We start from the raw sequence: 9,773 nt of genomic DNA on the forward strand, positions 1-9,773 counted from the left end.
GGGGGGGGGGGGGGGGGGGGAGAAAATGATGGAAGAAGATGAAGGTGGGCAGGAGGAAAGAAGTGAGTCAAGAAGGAGTGGAAAAGGTGAAAGAAGGAGGAATTGAACGGGTTGATACAAAGTTTGTAATGGAGGGAGAAAATGAATTAGACAGGAGAGAAGATAAGCAGACGAGGGGAAAGAGGAGAAGTGGGAAAAGAGTAATCAAAAGGGAAGAGGAGGAGAAATAAAGGAGGAAGTAGCAGTCGATAATGTGTAAGAGAAGTGGGAAATGTTCCGACAAGGAGAATGATAAAAGATGCACGACAGAAAGCCAGAGGGAGTTGGGAAAGAGGGATGAGCGAAAGGAGAGAACGAAAAAGATGAAGAAATATCAGTGGGTCAGGGGTTGAGTGAAAAGTGAGGAGGGTAAAAAGAGCAACAATAGGTTGAAAAGAAGAGTTGAAACAAGACATAGAGATAATTGAATGAAGAGAGAGGTGGTTGAAGGAGTTGAATGCAAAAAATGTGGTAAAAGAGTAGAAAAGGAGTGAGGATAAAAGGGCGAGAAAATGATGGGAAGAGAATGGGGAGAGTGGAGAGGAGGTTGTTGTAGAAAGAAAGCGATGAAAAAGAAAGTGGCGACGAGAAAGAGGAGAGTGTAAGTAAAGGGGGGAGACAAGTCGAGGACAAAACAATGAAGGAATGCAGGGAAGGACAAGGAAATGGAGGGTGTTAACATTTATCCCCATTAATAGAGGGGGAAAAGAGACATTTTTCATCCGTCTGCCGCCCATTCATTCATTCATGAAAGCAACCATGCTCTTGACCCAGAGCAGGCACGTCACCAGCAGCTCCCACGTATGCACGCTGACAGGTGATTAGCAGCAGCACAATAGCAGGTGTGGACACACACACACAAAAAGGGAAAAGTATAAATGACAACAATATTCTTTCCATTTTGTCTTCCACGCAACGTAACAGACTGAGCAGCCTGCACACAAAAATAAACAACACAAATAAATGGCCAAACAGCTGAAATCGGGCGCATTCCTACCTAAAAAATGCCGGATACTGAAGAAGACGTTCAATTTCCTCACAGTCCAAACCATCATCAACAAATTCTATTTTTAGAGCATCTCTAAAAATGGTGCATGACGTCCTGGGGCACGGCGCGGTGGTGGCTGCTGTCCTATTCACCGGTGGCGTATATGAGCGCGTGCCCAGACGTGTGTACGTGTGTGAGTGTGAGTGCGTGTGCGCCCGCGTTTGCGTCCAGAACCGCGGATTCCGGTCCACATATGCTGCTGCCGCCGCCGCCGCTGCCGCGCGGAGGCAGAAAAATCCGGCACGAGGCTAATTTTAGCTCAGCCAGCCAAGCTGCCAGCGCGCGCCACACGCGCCAAAAAAGGATGTGGAGCTCCATTCACAAAAAAATTTCTCCCCTCTCACACCTCCCACCTCAACCTCCCCACACACCCTTCCTTCACCCCCCCGCCCCCTTATTTTTCATCTCTCCCCCCCTGCTCTCTCTCTCTTTCATACACCCGTGCACGCACAAAACACGCACACGCGCACACCCCGTCAATGACTGCAAACGGCCGGGGAAGGTCACCAGCACCAGCATCACCGCCTAAAGCCAGGCAGCGAAGGGGCTCACATCCCTGCGGTAACGGGAGCTCGTGCAGCCCGCATCATCCACTTTACAACCCAGTAGCAGCGCGTTCAGCGACCCTGTGACGAGCTTTTTAAACCACTGCTCAGTCTTAAGTGTGTGTGTGTGTGTGTGTGTGTTTTAGCAATAAGACAAAACAATAAATACCTGGATCAGTTTCATTCAGCTGCAGCAGTGCAGTCCCTGAGCCAGCGCGAGCGAGTGGGGGGGGGGGGAGAAAGCGGGAGGCAAAGGAGACCACGCACAGAGACAAAAAGGGAAAGATGAAATTACCAGCTCCTTGTCTTCTTCTTCTTCTTCCCCCCTGCAGGAAATTAGGATACCTCACTCGTCCTTTATCCTCCACTGTGTGAATATTTATTATATATTCTTCTTTTAGGGTTTCCCCCCTATCGTTCTCCCCGTTTCTCCTCAGTCAGCGGCGCGCGCTATATTCCTCGGTTGGCATGGTTATTAGCCTTCTGTCGGGAGCTCCGTCCTCGCGCTGCACATCCTCGGCCACTGATTGGAGGCGCGTGTCATTCTCCTCGTCTGACGTCAGAAGTCTCCGCTCCTCCAGTCACCGTCATCGAGGTCGGTGTGTGAATCACGGAGAGCGCCAGAATTAATTAATTAATGCAACTTCGGTAAAGAAAATGTATGTTTTGAATTAATTTTAAAACATTTTATTTGCTTGTATTATTATTACTGAGGTAAGTGAATAGGTCTGTATGGTATTTCAGACAGAAGGACAGAGCATCAAACTGACACTAATAACACACTGGAAAGCACAGCTCCTGACATAGTTTTTGTTATAATTCCTCTTCCTCCCTCCCCAAATAGCCGAGCATATAGCGTCACAAGGCGTGAAGAAAAAATCAGCTACAAAACATATTTCTTAAAATTTATTTTAGGTTTTCCAGATGCTGCATCTCACACGTGCATGTACGCGCGAGAAAGTGTGTGTGTGTGTGTGTGTGTGTGTGTGTGTGTGTGTGTGTTGCTTGTGGTCCGCAGCGTGCAGCCAGAAAAAAAAACAGCTATATGGCGGGTGGTTATGCAATGTCGGAGCGCTGCTGGGTATCCCACTGCATCACTCACGCGGGAAACACGTGCACGCGCACACACATATGCACAGGCTGGGCCCGTATGTGTCGCCATGCTTGAAGACAGAGCGGCTTGTGTAAAGCCAACCACCAGCTTTGTTGAGACAGCAGTGTGTTTGCTGCTGGCTGCTTTACATCATATGTGGCCTAGAAATACAAAACTGTACTGGTTGGATGATTTAAATGTTGGATTGACTCTCTAGAGTAAGATGTGTGTGTTAGATGTTATAAGTTTCTATTATTTTAGTGTTCAGAATAAACCCAAACAGACAATCACATGTAACAGAATTGAAACTTAAAATCCTCAGAGGAAAAATAATATGCCTTTTATAATGCCAGGCTGCAGCTATTCCTAGAAACGTTAATAGTTAGGTTGTGATGCTCATTAGTCTGCAGGCTATTATAATTTATTTGGTTTCAATGTAATATAGTTATAACATCTCAACAGAGAATATGACTAAATTCACCCTTCAGTACCAGATAACATTATCAGTCACTACGGATATGACATTTTACTATAAAAAAGGCCACAACATTTAATTTTAAGGTGCTTTACTGCTCAAACTTATCAATAAATCTAAGCAGTTGTGTAGCCCTAAGTGGTTGGTTAGTGCCACTGATTGGTCTAAGAGGGCACTGCAAATTAAAAAACATTATGAAGTCAGTTTATATTAAACTTCAAATCATTTTGAACTGACTTGTAATTGAGAGAATGTCATCTCTGTCATTGCCCCGCTGGGCTGGGGCGCCAGTTATTGGCGCTATGTTACATTGGAATCCGGTACACGAAACGTTTCGCGACCACGCTGAAGAGACCAAAGAAGACGTTGTCGGAGGAAGCTAGGGCGAGAAAAAGAGATTGACCGAGAAAGAGACGGACAAGAGTAAATATCAGACTGGCTTTCACTCATTGGTGTGAGCTAAAAGAGCTAAGAGGATGCAAGGTGGTTGTTGAGCTGGCCTTCTTTCTGTTGGACTAGTAAGTAATATTGCCTGTGTTGTCGCACTTGCTTGAGGTTTGGATGTGTTAACAAAGTAGTCGACTTGCTAGTTTTTGATCATATAATGCAATCATAACAAATACACTTGTACAGTTGTCCTTATTTACTACAGTAGTGAATTACACTATGAAACATTAGGGGCACAAATTGCACAAAAAAACAAATCTTACATAATTTTGCTTTTAAGGTGCAAGTTAACAGCAGGTGAAAATCTTGTTTTTGCTTGTGTGGTTTTACTCCTAACCTTGCTACAGTGATGTAGAAGTGTACTGCAGGGTGTAGCAGGACACTGTGACCTCACAGCTGAGTGTGGTTACAGGTGAAATTGAGCAAATCTCTTCTCTAATGTGTTGTGGCATTTTTTTAATTACACAAACTCACCTGATTAGGGCTTTATATTCTAAGGCCATATATTTGCTAATGAGTGCCAAGTGCTGTAAATCCCCAAACTAATATTGCAGTACACTAATACGTTTAAACCACTGCATAGTCCAACGTGGCTGGTTAGGGCCCTGTCCTACCAATAAATTGGCTGATATTGGCATATTGCGAATATGTTGTAAAGTGTCCAATTTATAATATTTGATCATATTGTTGCTGCAGTGGCCCAGGTTCGAGTCCGACCTGTGGCTTCTGCTGTATGTCGTCCCCTTCCTAATTTAGCTACAGCGCACAACAGGGGCCCCAAAGTAGTTTTTAGACTTTCAAATAATTAATAGGAAGCAGAAAATCCAGCACCTTTTCAGTCACTTGCACTCACTTCTTATTCGCATTACTATTAGTCTACAAAAGGGGTGATCAAATTAAGTTTAGGTCCCCTAAAAACAGTTGTGCCATTGATGCTCCTTTTGGATATGGTAATTATCCTCCTTGAGATTAAATTCTCTGTGTCTTTTTAATAGGTGCATAACTCTCTGGCTGGCTGGCATGATGCGGACCTCCCTTGTGTAAAAAAAAAAGAAGATACAAGCTCATCTTTCCATATTTCTCTTCAGGCTTGGTCTCTCTCTCTCTCTCTCTCTCCCTCTCTCTCTCTCTCTCTCTCTTTAGCTCAGTTACATCATCACACCTTTAGAGCAGGAAACTCCCGAGCCGGCCCACGCGCTCTGCCAACCTTTTTCTTTCTTTTATTATTCTTTCTTTCTGTCTTTCTTTAAGGCAGATCCGCTCTCCAACTCTCCTCATGTCTCTTCATCTCTATTTATTCATTGTTAAGCCCACAAGCCAAAGGATAAATGGAAAGGGAAAGAAGATTTTGGTTTCTTTTGAAGCACAACACACACACACACACACACACTACTGCCTAGCGTCTTGTCTTCCATTTTATTTGTGGACGGCGTTATGTATGAATCACTCCACATGGTTAGAATACAGATGAAATGCGAGTGCGTGCATGAGTGTGTGTGTGCGTGTGTCTTCATTGACGGCCTCTCTGACTTCATTCATCTTTTCAGCAAAGCACCATGGGTAATTGAGAGCTGTTACATCATCTTGTTGTTTTGGTATACTTTGTAGCAGAAAGCTGGCCCATCTCTTCTGCGTCTTCATCTCACTCCATTTCCACTACACACACTCTTTGCTCTCTTTTATACAGTGATGACAAAGCATGCCAAAGTCAAACTCTATTACATCGCTGATGCATTTCCAACACGAGGCTCTGTTCTTTTCCTCCTCCAGCCCTCGTCTCCTCCGGGATGAAAGTCAGAGGAGCACAGACATTTCACACTGAGGAGTTTCATAACTCCTTCATATTTAGGGCAGTGGTGCCTGGCTATGCTTATGTCTTATGAACGCTGTCATGATGTAATGTTATCTGATGTGAATGCTGGCTCCGTCCTCATACAGAAAAGAAATGTGGTAGAAAAAGGAAATGAGAAAATATATGAGGGGTTGATGGGGCTGTAAAAACAGGATAAGGCAGGCTTGTGCTAGGTTAAATCCCTGTACACACATTGGCTGGAGACGTCTCAGCAGTGAAAGTAGATGACTAATACTTCTTCACCCCACTCACACACATACACACCTAAACACTCCTTTAAGAAACAACCACTGGGTTTCCCTTAATACTGTATGATGCTTGAAAGGAAAATCCACCTAACAAGGCCCATATTGATATTTACTGTGGGAGTTAAGCATTTAATAGGTGAGATTTCTCTCACATTGATTCATGAGAGTGGACGCTGAAAATAAGAGTTCTAGTTTGTCAATGTGAATAACGTTATTACTTTCCTATATAATGCAACAATATGTTTTCTGTTTCTGGGGCCATTGTGTTGTTTAGTAGCATGGTTAAAGACGTGGTATTATGCTCATTTTCAGGTTCAAAATATTAATTAGGGGTTGTACCAGAACAAGTTTACATGGTTTAATATTCCACAAACACCATATTTTTCTCATACTGCACATTGCTGCAGCTCCTCTTTTCACCCTGTGTATTGTACGCTCCACTCTTGAGCTACAGAGTGATGCATCTTACTTGTACAAAAACTACTAGCCAATAATAAGCAGAGAAGGGCGGGTTGTAAGAAACAAGGTAGTGTGATCCAGATCAAAGCCGCTTCAGACTGAGACCGTAACATAGCAGATGATATAAGTTACTGACAAGTCCACAACCACACAACATCATTGTTCCACATCTTACCATCAAGACTAAACGTTGAACTGTTGCCAGTGTTCTGACGATCTATGCTGCCTTGCCGAAAAATTCTTCCATAGCGCAAAACGATAGACTGGACTCTACTCCAGTAGAGACTCAACCAGGCTTGTTTTTAAATAGCTTCTTCTGGAAAGGACATAAAGCTTCTTGCTTAAAAGCTGCTCTCTTCGTTGGTCATGTGATGAAAGAGTTTCAATACCAAACTTCAACTATCTAACTCACCTCACAGCCCAGTGCTGTTGCTGGGAGCTTTTTTTTCACCCAGCAGACACGGAGTAATATTAGCATCTATTTTGAGTCGCGGTGCTGGTCACTTGATGAATGTAAATCCAATATTCTCACCTGTTATATTCTCACAACTTCCGCAGCTAAAAGCTTCACTATGTTCACCAGCGATAGTTGCTAATTTTGTCTACAGTGTCAACGGTTTATGGGATCTTCTTTGCTAATAACAGCTGCCTGCTGCGGCTGGAAAGGACAATAGGGTTAGGTGGCATCAAGGTATTATGGTATACCAGGGTATCCCTACGGTATGACTTTCAGTGCCATTTCCTCTTCAACTGAGAGGGAGATGCTGTTTTCAGGTGATGTACTGTCTGCACTTAATAAAGGCAGGCACCGGAGCTTGAAACTGCCTGATCCTGATCCTCATCATCTTCAACGTGATAACGCCCTTCACTATTTCAGCCGTTGGTAAACAACTCACCCACAGGAGGTTTAGTTGCAGCATTTACTTGTTGACAAACTAGCCGTGTTTCCATCAACATTTTTTTATGCACAATTTATGCACAACAACAAGTATCAGATTAGAAAAGGTTTGGTGGAAAAGTCAAAATTTGAAAAAACTTCCTTACTTTTGCAGAAACGTTTTTACACTCGCTTTAGGGCGATTTTGCCTTTGTCAAAAAAGAGCTAATGCGCTAAATGGGAGATGGAAACACTTTGACGAATAAGTTCTGGCGTAGCGAACATGTAACTCACGACTGATCCGCTGTTTCTGCTGTTGGCTTGCGTGGAGACATGGCTGGTAGCAACTTGCCAGCTTGAAACACATTCCTGAGGACCTCCCTATATTTCCCAGATCCATGGTCCTCAGGTACATGCGACTGGTTTTGTTTCTGGTTTGCATCCCATACATCTTGTTTATTACATGTGTAACGTCAACTACTGACGCTCCAAACCAGTTGATGGAAATGCACATATTTCTTTTATTTTCTTTTTTGCGACATTCCAAAAGTCCGTTTAAAATTCACTTGAAAATTATATGGAAACATAGCTACTGTAACCTACACTACACATTTAATGCTAAACTTCACTGCTCACCTTTCCCAATTCTCGGCTGCATTCACCTGCCGCTCTCTCTCACTCAGCCACACACTCAATACACACACAAAAAGGAGCGACTCGACAGCGACTGCGATTGGTGGGCATAACGCTACAGGACTAGTAAACAAGTTGTTGACCGTTAGACCAAAACAAAGTGCAAGATGCTAAAACTCTGTGTAAAATTGAGGGAAACTGCAGCCTGGTCATGATTCTGAGTTTGTCACTCACATTATGTCTTTTGACCCATTGTTGACTAAAACAACATTGATTAGAGTGGCTTTAAAGAGGCATTATGGAGTTTTCAGCGGCCACTAGCAGTGCAGTTTTAAGATAAGCAACCAGGTGTGTGCTCGTCCGTGTGCTCGCCTGAACTCATGAGCGAGCATCATCGAAAACACAACGGCTTTCATACAGAAATCCTGCAATTAATGCAGAAACACCAGCATGCAGGCTGTGACTTCACATGTTCAGGCTCTGTTACTTCAATGTTCCTGGCTCAGAGGCAGCTCAACACAGGTGCCGTACCTTTCATTCAGCGCAGCAAGACACCGGCATATTGGCACAGTACTCCCGAAAAAGGCAAAGTAAGAGCGGCTATAGACAGACAGGGAGCCAGCTTCACACAACATGGTGGAAACTCAAGTAAACTCCCACTGCAACATTACAGTAATATTTTTTATCAGCTTGAGGTTGAACTAATCCATGCTCGTTACATGATAATGGTTCAGTGACTGCAATTAGCCGACGTGCTACATCGTCGTTAGTTCGCCTGCTGCTTTTAGGAACTATATTTACTATATGTGTATCTTTCACCGGAGGCTCAGCAATGTCAGCACAGATAAATGTATTGGATGATAAGGAAACGGTTAGTGAGCTGGACAAACAGCGGCAGGTCGGAGCTAATGTAGTGTTAGCCGGCGAGCTAACGTGACTTTCTGTGTGCTTCTCCAGTTTTACTAATGCTCACTTGTTTTTACTCGACATTATCTGAACCTGTTTGGTCTGGTGGGCTTCAGCACATAAACCTTCCTTGTTGTTTTGTATCCTTACGTGGAGCCTGTGTTTTGCTGGGAGCCGGTTGTTGGTGTTATGGTGTTAGTGGACTGCATGTCGTTAGCTGCTGTTGTTGCTGTAGTACGAGAGAGGCTCGGGAGCGCGCACAGGGCTGAATCCGACCCAGTGTGCTCACATTAAAAGCAGAAATAGTGGCTGATGCAAGCAAGAGAAAAAACAGGTGTGTGCTTCATTTCTAAGTGAGTGTTGAGCCCATTGACAATAAGGCAATGAAAATTTTATTCATTAAAATGAAAAACTTACCTATAGCCCCTTTAAGTTTACATAATCATGACCATAACCAAAATATGTTACTTTTTACCTAACTCTAAGTCTAACTTTGAAAGTCTGAAGTTGCTGCATCACAGAACTGGAGCAGTGACGCATTTTGACGCTGAACTTTTCGCACTGAGGGGTTTCCTGCATCATTTACAAAGGACGACATGTTTTCCTTGTTTCCTCTTGTTTCACCAGAACTAAAGTCTCAAAGAGCTGTGTCTGAGATTGAATCACACACTGAATCACCAGTGGCGCTGTAGTCTCTTTCCCAAGCAGAGAAAAACATGCATTATTCAGCGCACTGCTGTAGGATTAAGGGGAGGACACCGACTTTTCAGAACTACCAAATCCCTGCAGCACTGTCAGGACGTGTGATTTGGTAGTTAGCGATGGCTCTGGGGAGCCATAACTCTGCTTTGATTAAAGGTCTCAATGAAAGGTCAAGAGGGAGATGGAGGCAGAAAGAGAGCAAGGGAGCAAATTGATGGACTACAGAGAGCCTTTGGTTGATGGAAATGTAAAATGTCCCTCTTCACTGTCAAAGTGAAGCTTGAAATTTGAGTGTATTCTGCTGTGATAATGATGAGTTGGATTGACAAGTGCTCTACAAATCATTAGAAATCTGTATTTCTTACATTTCTAAGCATGAAGTAACTTGTGAACAATGTGTTCAAACTGAATGCAAATTAAATTTTCACCTAACATTAAATGTGTAAATT

The 9,773-nt window shown here is 43.5% G+C and overlaps 1 protein-coding gene across 1 annotated transcript in view; it reads right to left on the minus strand.

Annotated features, from left to right (window-relative positions):
* gpr185b (G protein-coupled receptor 185 b) overlaps positions 1-1,835 on the minus strand; it is a 3,136-nt gene extending 1,301 nt beyond the window's left edge. The window contains exon 1 of the mRNA XM_046065344.1: positions 1,802-1,835. The gene's annotated coding sequence lies outside the window, so the exon portion shown is untranslated. The remainder of the gene's footprint in view (positions 1-1,801) is intronic.
* Positions 1,836-9,773: the final 7,938 nt, after the last annotated feature.

The sequence above is a fragment of the Micropterus dolomieu genome, linkage group LG12 (genome assembly GCF_021292245.1).
Source record: "Micropterus dolomieu isolate WLL.071019.BEF.003 ecotype Adirondacks linkage group LG12, ASM2129224v1, whole genome shotgun sequence".
Lineage (NCBI taxonomy): Eukaryota > Metazoa > Chordata > Actinopteri > Centrarchiformes > Centrarchidae > Micropterus > Micropterus dolomieu.